This window comes from Carlito syrichta, unplaced genomic scaffold (genome assembly GCF_000164805.1).
Source record: "Carlito syrichta isolate Samal-C Ts95f unplaced genomic scaffold, Tarsius_syrichta-2.0.1 Scaffold309644, whole genome shotgun sequence".
Lineage (NCBI taxonomy): Eukaryota > Metazoa > Chordata > Mammalia > Primates > Tarsiidae > Carlito > Carlito syrichta.
The window spans coordinates 112,855-124,243 of record NW_007253740.1 but is presented as its reverse complement, the minus strand read 5'-3'; the positions used below and the strand labels follow the sequence as shown (position 1 = coordinate 124,243).

Here is an 11,389-nt window from a genome sequence, read left to right as displayed (position 1 = left end):
AATATTCCATTGTGTAGATGTACCACATTTTTTTTATCCAGTCCAGCTTCGCTGGGCAACGCGGTTGGTTCCATGTTTTTGCTATTGTGAATAGAGCTGCAACAAACATGCGTGTGTAGGTATCTTTTTTTGTAGAATCATGTGAGTTCCTCCGGGTATATTCCCAATAGGGGAATTGCTGGGTTATATGGAAGGTCAATTTCTTTCAGAAACTGCCACACTGTCTTCCAAAGAGGTTGCACTAGTCTGCATTTACCCCAGTGGTGTAGAAGCGTTCCTTTTTCTCCACATCCTCACCAGCATCTGTTGTTGTTCGTTTTATTAATGATGGCTATTCTTAGCCTCTGTGACTTTGGAACAAACATTTGTGTGGTCTGTGGGACACCTCGGGACCCTGGGAGTGCACGATTTGAGAGTCATTGGATTTGGGCATCGACTAACAGCATCTCAGGTGAGCACACACGAAAGCAGAACATGAGGCCATGTCCCCCTCAGTTCTCGACTCACTGTCCAGCCAACGACTCCCCTGGCTGAAGGCTGCTCCGGTGTGGTCTCAGCCCGCAGGGGCACGGCAGGGTGGGGAGTGGAAGGTGGGAAGGCTATGGGCACAATTAACCAAAAAAGACGCAACTCCCTGGTCTCCCAGAACACTGAACGTGTGTCAGTTTTCATTCCTTAGGAGGGGTACCCTTTCCTTGTCGAAAGGTAGGTTCCAGCCTAGCTGGTGGTATTTATTGCACGTCCTTCTCTTCCTGCTCCTCTCACAGAGTTCTTCCCGGACCCTCAGTGCATTCTCTCACCAAGCTCCTTTCATTCATTACCTAGTTACTTTTGGAAATCAGACATTTATGGGGTTACTTCTGTACTGTCTGACCCTTCTTCTCCCTCCCTCGAGAGGTGTTTTTTGTCTCACCTGTTTCCAAGCCCTTTGCATCTAGCACATAGTAGGTGCTCAATAAAAACTTGAGTCAATAAGTGATTTTCCCATAAAGGGGGATTATAACCATTTTGAAACACTTCTCTACAGATGCGGTTAGAAAAGCCTTTGCTGGGAAGGGGTCTCTTACCCTGCAGCATGTTCCTAAGAGTTATGGTCCCAGAGCAGAAGTGGCAGAGAGCATGGGCCCAACCACTAACCATATTGTGCACTTACAGTGGCCACCTTCTGCTGTGCCCAAGGCCCACTCAATTACTTCTTGTAGTGCTTTGTGCATGCTATACCTACTGACGTTTTTAGCAAATATTTATGTTATAATTACTTTTTAAATCTTCCTACTAGTCCATATATTTGTGTGTGTGTAGATTATTATTATTATTATTATTATTTTGAGTCTGAGTCTCACTGAGTTACCCAGGCTAGAGGGCAGTGTCACAACTGATCATGGCTCACTGCCACCTTGATCTCCTGGTCTCAGGTGATCCTTCCGCCTCAGCCTCCCAAGTAGCTGGGACTATAGGTACGCATTACCACCTGGCTAATTTTTTTATTTTTTGTTAGAGACACAGTCTCACTATGTTGCCCAGGCTGGTCTTAAACTCCTGGGCTCAAGCAGTCTGCCCGCCTTGGCCTCCCAAAGTGCTGGGATTACAGGTGTGAGCCACTGTGCCCAGGTATAAGCTCCTTTCTTAAATGCCTGACCTCATGAATATCAATGGCTACTGTTCCATGAACAATCAATAATATTCTGTACTTGCTGGGATTTACAGTGTGCCAGGTACTGGGTTCGGTCTTCACTTGTGTTATTCTCAAGTCAACGCTGTGAGGCAGGTACCATTCTTTTCCCTACTTTACAGATGAGAAACTGAGGCACAGAGGGATATACCAGCCAGGGTTCAATCAGAGAAACAGAACCATAGGAGAGACATATTAAGAGATGTATTGTGAGGAATTGGCTTTTGTGAGCATGGGGGCTGTTAAGGCTAGTCCGAGATCTGTAGAGCAGATACAGAAGCGGCTGTCACAGGTGGAATTTCTTCTTTAAGGAAGCCTCCGCCCTGCTCTTAAGGCCTTTCCATTCACTCACTTCTAGATAATCTCTCGGATTTAAAGACAGCTGATTACGAACTTTTTTTTTTTTTTGAGCTGGGGTCTTACTATATTGCCCAGGCTGGAGGGCAGTGGTACAATCATGGCTCACTGTAGCCTCAACCTCCTGGGCTCAAGCAGTCCTCCCACCTCAGCCTCCCAAGTAACTAGGACTACAGCCGCATACCACCATGCCTGTTTACTTTTTTTATTTTTATTTTTTGTAGAGATTGGGTCTTGGTGTGTTACCTGGGCTGGTCTTGAATTCCTGGACTTAAGCAGTCCTCCTGCCTCCGCTTCCCAAAGTGTGGGGATGACGGGCATGAGCCACCACACCTGGCTTTTTACTATGCACTTTATTCACATCTACAAAATACCCTCCAGAAAGTCTAGATTCATGTTTGATAAGGTAACTGGGGGCTGTAGCTTCACCAATGGATACGGCAAAAAAGACCATCATGAGAGGTCATACACATATAAGGTGGTTGATTCTTGCCCAGGGAAATTGACCCCACAGGCCATATAGAGAGCAGACACCAATATCACATGGTTGGTGTCCATTCTCGTGCTGGGAGCTGGGGAGGCAGAGGCTGCCAAGACCGTGGTTGTCCCTGCCCTAATGGGGGCTTGGCTGGGGCTCTTGATTGCTGTATCCCTAGGGCATGTGGAGTACCCTAGGGAGCCCCCCTGGGATGGATGTATTCACTTGAATGAGTCACCAGAACACAGCGCTTCTTAGTAGAAAGAGCCATGATCTCAGTTCGGGTCCTTGGGCCAGTCACACCACATCTTTTATATGAAAAGTGGAAACAGTGGAAATTCTCACCTTGATGGACAATAGAAAGAGAAATGCCCAGCAGAGTGTAGCACGCAGGAGGTGCTCAAGCAAATGGTCTGAGACCCCCAGATGTGTCAAGTTGATGCCTCAGACTTGGAGATGGCCTTCTGGTTTGTCAGGCTGGCTGCGCAGATGGCAGAGAAGGTCCCTAGTTGTAGCCCCTGACAGAGGATTCCTCCTCTCCATCCTGCCTCCTGTGGGGAGCCACTTCTCCGGCTCTGACAAAGGTACACTTGAACCCTGGAGCCACTCTCCTTGTCCCGTACCCTGAGTAGGCGTACCCGGTCTGTCCTTCCCTGAATGCACGGGTCCTTTCATCTCAGCAGCTGTGCTCTTGGCAAGATATGGGCGTCCTGGTTAATTGGCCAGTGCTTACAGGACTTCTGTGATGTTTGCCTGCCAGTAACCTCGGTGTGCCTTGGAAGTCTCAGAACACCTCCTGCCGTAGTCTCCAGTGATGCTTTAAAAAGAGGAGGCTGAGCGGGTTTGAGACCAGCCTGGGCAACATGGCAAGACCTTGTCTCTACAATCAAAAATGAGCCAGGCGTGGTAGCGCGTGCCTATGATTCTGGCTACTTGGAAGGCTGAGGCGGAAGGATCGCCTGAGTCCAGCAGGTTGACACTGGGGTGGCCATAAGCGTGCGTGCCACTGCACTCCAGCCTGGGCGACAGAGTGAGACTCCAACTCAAAAAAAAAAAAAAGATGAGGAAGTGGAGGTCAGTTATGACCAGCTTGTGGGATTTTGTAGCTCACAGGTCCACTCACCTGACCCAAGCTGATTGGACCAGTGGTCACTGCCTTGTCCTCTAGCCTGCTCACTGGACTTTGGGGTGGTCTCAAGCTGGCACTCAGGAGGGCCACTGGGTTAGAACAAGACTGATGGCTCCTTTTAGAGTGTGAGTGGGGAACACGCAGAGACAGATGAGAGCAGAAGCAGAGGCCAAGAGGTAGAGAAGAGGTTATCAAGGAGATTGCTTGCAGCTGACAGAGGGTGAGCTGCTAAGACATGGACTGGTGGACCTTGGGGGCAGGAATGGGAAGGCCACGAGGGCCGCTTTGCACTGTGCTGGTGCAGGCTCCCCAGAGGGACAGAGCCCACGGGGTGTGTGTGGCTGTAGATACACACAGAGAGATGGATTTGAAGGAACTGGTTCACACCACCACGGAGACTGGCAAGTCTAGACTCCCCAGGGTAGCCAGCAGGGTGGAGGCCCAAGCAGAGCCAAGGTTGCAGTTCAAGTCTGAAGGTGTCTGCTGGCAGGATTTCCTCTTGCTGTGGCGGGGGGGTGCATCGATTGACTGGAGAAGCCCACCCACGTGATGGAGGGCAATCTGCTTTATTCACAGGCCAGCAATGTAAATTATTTTTTTTTCCAAGTCGAACTCTCACTCTGTCGTCCAGGCTGGAGTGCAGTGGCACCCTCATGGCTCACTACAGCCTTGACCTCCCGGGCTCAGTCAATCCTTCTGCCTCAGCCTCCCAAGTAGCTGGGATTACAGGCGCACACCACTATACCTGGTTAATTTTTTGAATTTTTTTTTTAGAGATGAAGTCTCACTCTGTTGCCCAGGCTGGTCTTGAACTCTTGGACTCAAGCAGTCCCCGTGTCTCAGCCTCCCAAAGTGCTGGGATTCTATGTGTGAGCCACCACACCCAGCCCACCAATGTCAATATTAATCTTATTTTTAAAATGCCCTCACAGAAGCATCTGGAATAATGTTTGCCCAAATATCAGGGCACTGTGGCCCAGCCAAGTTGACATGCAAGCATCCTGGACAGTTGTGTCCTACACTTGTAGTCCTACTGCGCATGTCTGTTCCTCTGAGGTCTCTGAGCTCGGGTCTGGAAAGCTAAGGGAGTTTGACCGTCACCTGTCAAATGATACTTGGTTATTGTATATGTACTGGGGATCAAAGCTGGTTTTTGATGTAAGGAATATAATGACATGTGCAGCCTGGCTCTTGTCCAGAGACTTGATTAGCTAGGTCAGGCATGTCTAACCCACAGCCCACGGGCCACATGCAGCCCAGGACAGCTAGTCATGTGGTCCCCCAAAATCTTTTAACACTGTTTTTTTTTTTAATTGAGAAACAATTTTATTGATAAATAAAATTCTACAGGTAACGCAGCCTTTAATAATGTGTAAGTGGTTCTTTGATCTTCTAGTAAGTTGCCAAAAATCACAAGGTACTTATAATCAAAAATCATTTTGATGGTCTAATTTAAATATTAACAACTTGATTAAATCTTTCTTCAAGGAAGAGGCCAGTAACATGGAGTTTGCTCTCAATCGTCCGGTGCTATTGGGGTTTATGGTGAGAGAGTACCACTAAATTTCCTTCTGGCTTTGTTGAATTAGTGTCTTCATAAAAGGAAATAGGGTTTGGGGCTTCCTGTTTACCATATTGCTGACTCATTGATAGCCATTTTAATTAGCTTTACAAACATTTTTCTAGTGTTTATTTTCTTCATGACCCCACGTGCAGTTCCATTTTTGAAGTTCACAATCACGCCTTATTCATGACATCGCTTTTGGGCAACGCATACATTTGCGAGCAGCTGTTTTCAATTATGAGGCATACAAAGAGCAAAATTTGAGCAAACATTTCTGATGAGCACCTTGAGAACTCACTAAGAATTGCAACCACTTCCATGGAACCAGATGCTGATAGATTAGTGTTACAAAAGCAAAGTCAGATTTCCCACTAGTTTTGTATTATTCTCATTTTTCCAAACTTGATAATGAAAAACATTAAAAAATGAGTCTTATGATGTCTATACACTAACTATGTTATATAATTGATGGGCGGCCCAAGACATTTCCTCTTTACTCAGTGTGGCTCAGGGAAGCCAAAAGATCGGACACCTCTGATCTAGGTGGTTGGTTCAACTAACACAAAAGTTACCTGGTGCTATAGGTAGTTCATGGCACTAGGAATTCACTAGACGACAAGGGCAGTGTGGGTTGGCTACCCTCCAAGGAGGACTCCACCCTGTGGGCTCCATAAATCACTGAGCCCCTGGGGGAGTTACCCCTGGATTCGACGTCTGGGGCAGACTGGATTTATGCCTTTTAAGCCTTTCTGCCTTATGATTAGAGTTTTGCTGAACATCTGTCTGTCTCGCCTCTCTCTGGCTCACAGAAAATTCACAGTTCAGACGCCTTTGAAGTCTGCACTCGGAAGGAAGCGAAGTGGCAAGTTATTTCACATCACGGTTATGTGACATGAAAGGCGGTTCTGGCTGCTTTTACCTGGTGGCACTTTAATCCAAGGAGCTCACGTACCCCAAGGCACTCGAGACAGTAGCATCCTGTGTGCTGGATATGGAGACAGCAGACGTGGGAGAAGTTGGCCAAGTTTATCCTGTGGCATTTGAACCACCTCGGTACCTGTGTCTTGTGGTCTTACTCTTGGTGACGTCTGTGGAGGGTGTTATTGATTTATTTTTTCAAGAGTTTATTCTGGTATTTCAAGATATGGCAGAGGTTCTTCCTCCTTCATCTGTGACCCAGCCGTTCTGGTTTCAGCAGAGGCAGGGCACCTGGGTATTCCTGTCTCACGCCCCCAGTAGACGCTTGGGCATTACAAAGTTGCGGGTTACATACAACGGTTTACATCACTGGCCACCTCTCTGCCTACGTGTGAGAACCATAATCATGTCTTAATGCTTTGATCTAAAATTTCCCTAATTGTTCCTTTTTAAAAAATTTTTTATTTTAAAGATGTGGGGTACAGTTTGGAATTAGGTATACAAGTGGTCATCGTATGGGTAAAGTTTGGGTCTCCCTTTGGTCCCCATTTCACCTGGATTGAGATCAAGTACCCTTACTGATGTATTGATGTTCTGGGCCCACCCCTCTCCCCCCAGCAGTGTGCCGCTACTGCCAACCCCTTTCTTACTGTATTATGGTAAATGTTCTGGGTCTGCTTATGAGTGAGAACATGTGGTACTCAGTTCCTTGTTTCTGTGATAGATCATTGAGTATGATAGACTAACTCCATTCAAGTTGCTGTGAAGTCCATTCGTTTTTCCTTTTTAAAGTATGACATCTTTTGCTTCTGCTTTTTTTTTTTTTTTTTTGAGTCAGAGTCTTACTCTGTTGCCCAGGCTGGGATATAGTGACATGCTCACGGCTCACTGCAGCCATGATATCCTGGGCCCAGGTGTTCCTTCCGCCTCCACCTCCCCAGTAGCTGGGATTACAGGTGTGTGCCACCACCACACCCGGCCAATTTTTAAATTTTTTTGTGGAGACGAGGTTTTGCTATGTTGCCCAGGCTGGTCTTGAACTCCTGGACTCAAGCGATCCTCCTGCCTTGGCCTCTCAAAGTGCCTCTCTCGTGAGCCGCTATGCCTGGCTTGATTCTTTCTACTTTTATACTAAAGGCTGAGCGTCATAAGCTGCCCTATTGCCTCAAAAGAAAACATCCCCACACTTGACAGCTGAAAACTACAATGGACATTTATTTTGCTCAGGGATTGTCAGTTTGAGCTGTGTGTGGCGGGGCGACTTGTCTCTGCTCTTGGGTATCTAGGGCTTCCTGTCTTCTGCTTCTTCATGTGGTCTCAGGGCCCCTCCACGTAGATTCTCCAGTGTGGTGGCTTCAGATTTCTAACATGGCCACTGAAGACTTCAGGAACAAGTGTTCTGGGGATAGAGAGTGGAAGTTGCTAGTTTCCTAAAACCTAGGCCTGGAAATGGCCCACTGTCACGCCTGCCATATTTTAGGACTTGCAGAATAGTTAGAGAACTCGCTCAGGTTCAAGGGGAGGGCACAGAGACCTTACTGCTCACTGGCAATTGTAGCAATGAATTTGTGGCCATCTTTAATCTACCAAAGAAGCCATTATTGTGTCTTGAGTATATGCAAGTGGCCTAAATAGCACCAATCCCTTTCTGATTCTTGTGCGTCCACGGCTTGGGTCCTGTGTTAGCTTCCTAGGACTGCCACCACAAAGAACCACCAGCTGAGTGGCATAAATCAACAGGAATTGATTCTCTCACTGTTTTGGAGGCTAGAAGTCTGAAATCAAGGTGTTGGCAAGGTTGGTTCCTTCTAGGAACTCTGAGGGAGAATGTGTCCCCTATCTCTCTCCTAACCGCTGGTGATTACTGGCAACCCTTGTTTTTATGTCTTGTAGATGCCCCTGTCCAGTTACTGAGGCCATGTGTCATTCTTCCTGTGTGTGTCTGTCTCTGTTTTTTTTTTTTTGAGTTGGAGTCTCACTCTGTCACCCAGGCTGGAGTGCAGTGGCACACTCATGGCCACCCCAGCATCAGCCTGCTGGGCTCTGGCGATCCTTCTGCCTAAGCCTTCCAAGTAGCCGGAACTACAGGTGCACACTACCACACCCGGCTAATTTTTGATTTATTGTAGAGACGAGGTCTTGCCAAGTTGCCTGGGCTGGTCTCAAACCCGTGGACTCAGGCAATCTACTCACCTCGGCCTCCCAAAGTACTGGGATTACAGGCTGTCTCTGTCTTTTTTTTTTTTTTTTTTTTTTTTTGAGTTGGAGTCTCACTCACTCCATTGCCCAGACCGGAGTGCAGTGGCACGCTCCCAGCCACCGCAGCCTCGACCTGCTGGGCTCCAGCGATCCTTCCGCCTCAGCCTTCCAAGGAGCTGGAACTACAGGCGTGCGCTACCACGCCCCGCTAATTTTTTGATTTATTGTAGAGATGAGGTCTCATCAAGTTGCCCAGGCGGGTCTCGGACCCACAGGCTCAGGCAATCCACTCACCTCAGCCTCCCAAGGCGCGGGATTACAGGCTGAGCCACTGAGCCCGGCTTGTCTCTGTCTTTTTAAAGTTGCCAATTACTGGATCGAGAGCCCACCCTCACCCAGTATGACCTCATCTTAACTTAATTACATCTGCAAAGGTCCTATTTTCAAATCAGGTCCTATTCTGAGGTTCTGGTGGACTTGAATTTTGAGGGACTGTGTGATTCAACTCAGTGAAGACCCGCCTGAAGTTCTTTTAGGTCAGAGCACTAGAAGGTTAGTCTTGAATTTTTTACTTGATGTTCGTGACTTCGTACAAAGTATGTGCTCCTAGCTCTTGGGCCCATTTTCCGATGTGGAAGGCCAAGCATGGACCCTCAGCTGGTCAGCCATCACTGTTGGGTGCCTGACCTTCTGTGACTGCCAGGAGTAGGTCTGACCTGCTGGAGTTGATCGGGCACAGGAGGAGAATCTGCCCTACCCAGTGGGTTTTCTCTTTCCCTCTCCAACCTTTGTCCTAAGGTGAGCGAGGGTTTAGGGGAGGTTGGCGGACGGGACCGGGCTTTCTTACGGATTCTGGCTCAAGCCTTGGACAGAGATGAGGCGTGGTGTGTGCCCTCAGTGCATTCCTGGCTGGTAGAGCTCAGTACGTACGTGCACCCCCAAGGAAAACTCATGCCTACGGAATGCCAGTGTGCCCTGAATCCTTACACTGTGACGTGGGTTTCCTTCCCATTGTATGGATGAGGACACCAAGGCTTAGAGGCCCAAGGCATGTACTCACACTCATGCAGGGAGGAAGCAGTGACTGGGCTGGCATTTGAGGCCGGGGAAGCCTCACCCTGGAGCCCTCTCTGCCAACAAAGCACCCACAAAACATGTGCATGTGCCCCTTGTCCCCTCCCCTACCCCATTTTGCCTCCATTTCTACATAGTGACTGGGTAGGAATAGTGCTCACAGCTTCAGCCAGATCCCTCATTTTACGTGTCATTTCCAGATGATAGTTGGTGTCAGAGGCAACAACAGGACTCAGTAATCTCTGTAGCTTTGACTTACACGAACACTTTATCCTGTGTGTCATTTTCATAGAGAAAAAGAGACTCCATGGAGCAGTAAATGAGTGTCTTGTATAGGCTGGGTGTCTGGGCTGACAGCCCCGTGAGGGACCCTTGGGCTGCTGTGTGACCTTCGCCCCTACCTGTGGAATGAAGGCACCAGACCAGATCACCAGCTAAGAGTTGCTTTGGTCATCTTTAAGTCAGAACCAGATACTGTGGTGAGAGAGGACAGGAAAAGATTTCTTCCTGAATGTTCTTCTTCCTTTCAGCTACTTTTATGCTTTGATGATTATTCTCCCCGGTGCAAGGATATCATCTTAAAATAGGTCTGCAAAAAAGCAGTCCTCTATTTTTATTTTCGGAGAGGTTCCATATACTTCTTATGCCTTCTATTGGAGAGATTTTGATGTAAAACGCATAATATATGATTTATACTGGTTGTCTAGAAGGAATGCAATAAGAATCATAAAAGTAAACAAAAACTTCTACCCTATATTTTGGGAGAAATATAGAACTTACATCATTTTAGTGCAGAGTTTTATCTCTAACTTAAAAATAATTGTCCTTCTGACATGCTATTGGGAAAAATTTTTTTTTTTTTTTTTTTTTTTTTGCTTTTGCCTGTTGTATAACTGTTCTAGCATTTCTCCGGAATAAACATCTATCAACCCAATACTCGAGAGATGAGAAGGTGAGGAGAGGATTTCTCACTGACAGAGACATTATCACAGTAGGGCACGTTATTAAGAGTTGACTCACATTTGAATGCATAAATCATAGCAGTAATACTTCATAATTACACAGTGCTTCCCATTTGAGACTCTAAAAAGAATTTATAGTCCAGCTTGCAAGATATGACAGTTATATTAGATTCTCTGTTTGAAGTCTACCGATGGAGAAAATTCCAGAACCAGAATCCGGATGTGGGGAAAGGTACCCTCTAGCCCAGCCTGGTTAATCAGGTGTTAAACGGTCTGCTGTAATAACTTGGCCAGGTGAGATTGGGAGTTATTTACTTTTGTTGAGTGGTACCTTCCCTGTTAACTCTATTTCTTTACACAAGTTAGACTTTTGAATTGTTAATAAGTACACACTAGACCCGATGTAGAAGGAACATGTATGTCTATGGACTTGGGTGGGCTGTCTGTTTACAAGGGTCTCTCTGACCACTCTGTCCCGGCTTCCTACTCTAACCAAAGGCAACCCCTGTCACCAGCTTCTTGCGTGTTCCGTACATGAACTGGCATATGTTTGCTTATATGTACTTGTATGTATATGTATGTTCCTATTTTAAAAGCAGTCCTGTTTTTTTAAAACACCAGCTGTAGTTTATTACGTTACATTGCTATGTACCCCTTACAAAGATTCCATCATGAAGCTTATCAAGAACTGTTTTTTTCTGTCTCTAAAGTATTCTTTTTTTTGAGTCGGGGTCTTGCTCTGACACCCAGGCTTGAGTGCAGTGGCACAATCAGTGCTCACTGCAGCATTGACCTTCTGGGCTCAGGTGATCTTCCCACCTCAGCCTCCTGAGTAGCTGGAACTACAGGTGCATACCACCACACTGGGTTGATTTAAAAAAATTTTTTTTGGTAGAGATGAGGTTTTAAACTCTGGGCTCCAGCAGTCTTCCTTCCTCAGGCTCCCAAAGTGCTGGGATTATAGGTGTGAGCCCCTGAGCCCAGCCCCATTTTTACTTAGAATGTGTTCCTTTTCTTGTGTGTGTGTGTGTGTGTG

The 11,389-nt window shown here is 46.9% G+C and overlaps 1 protein-coding gene across 1 annotated transcript in view; it reads left to right on the top strand.

Moving 5' to 3' along the window:
- The window catches only part of LOC103269941 (oxysterol-binding protein-related protein 10), a gene marked incomplete at its 3' end in the record, with an annotated part of 185,275 nt that overhangs the window by 65,234 nt on the left and 108,652 nt on the right, over positions 1-11,389 (top strand). The window lies entirely within an intron of this gene.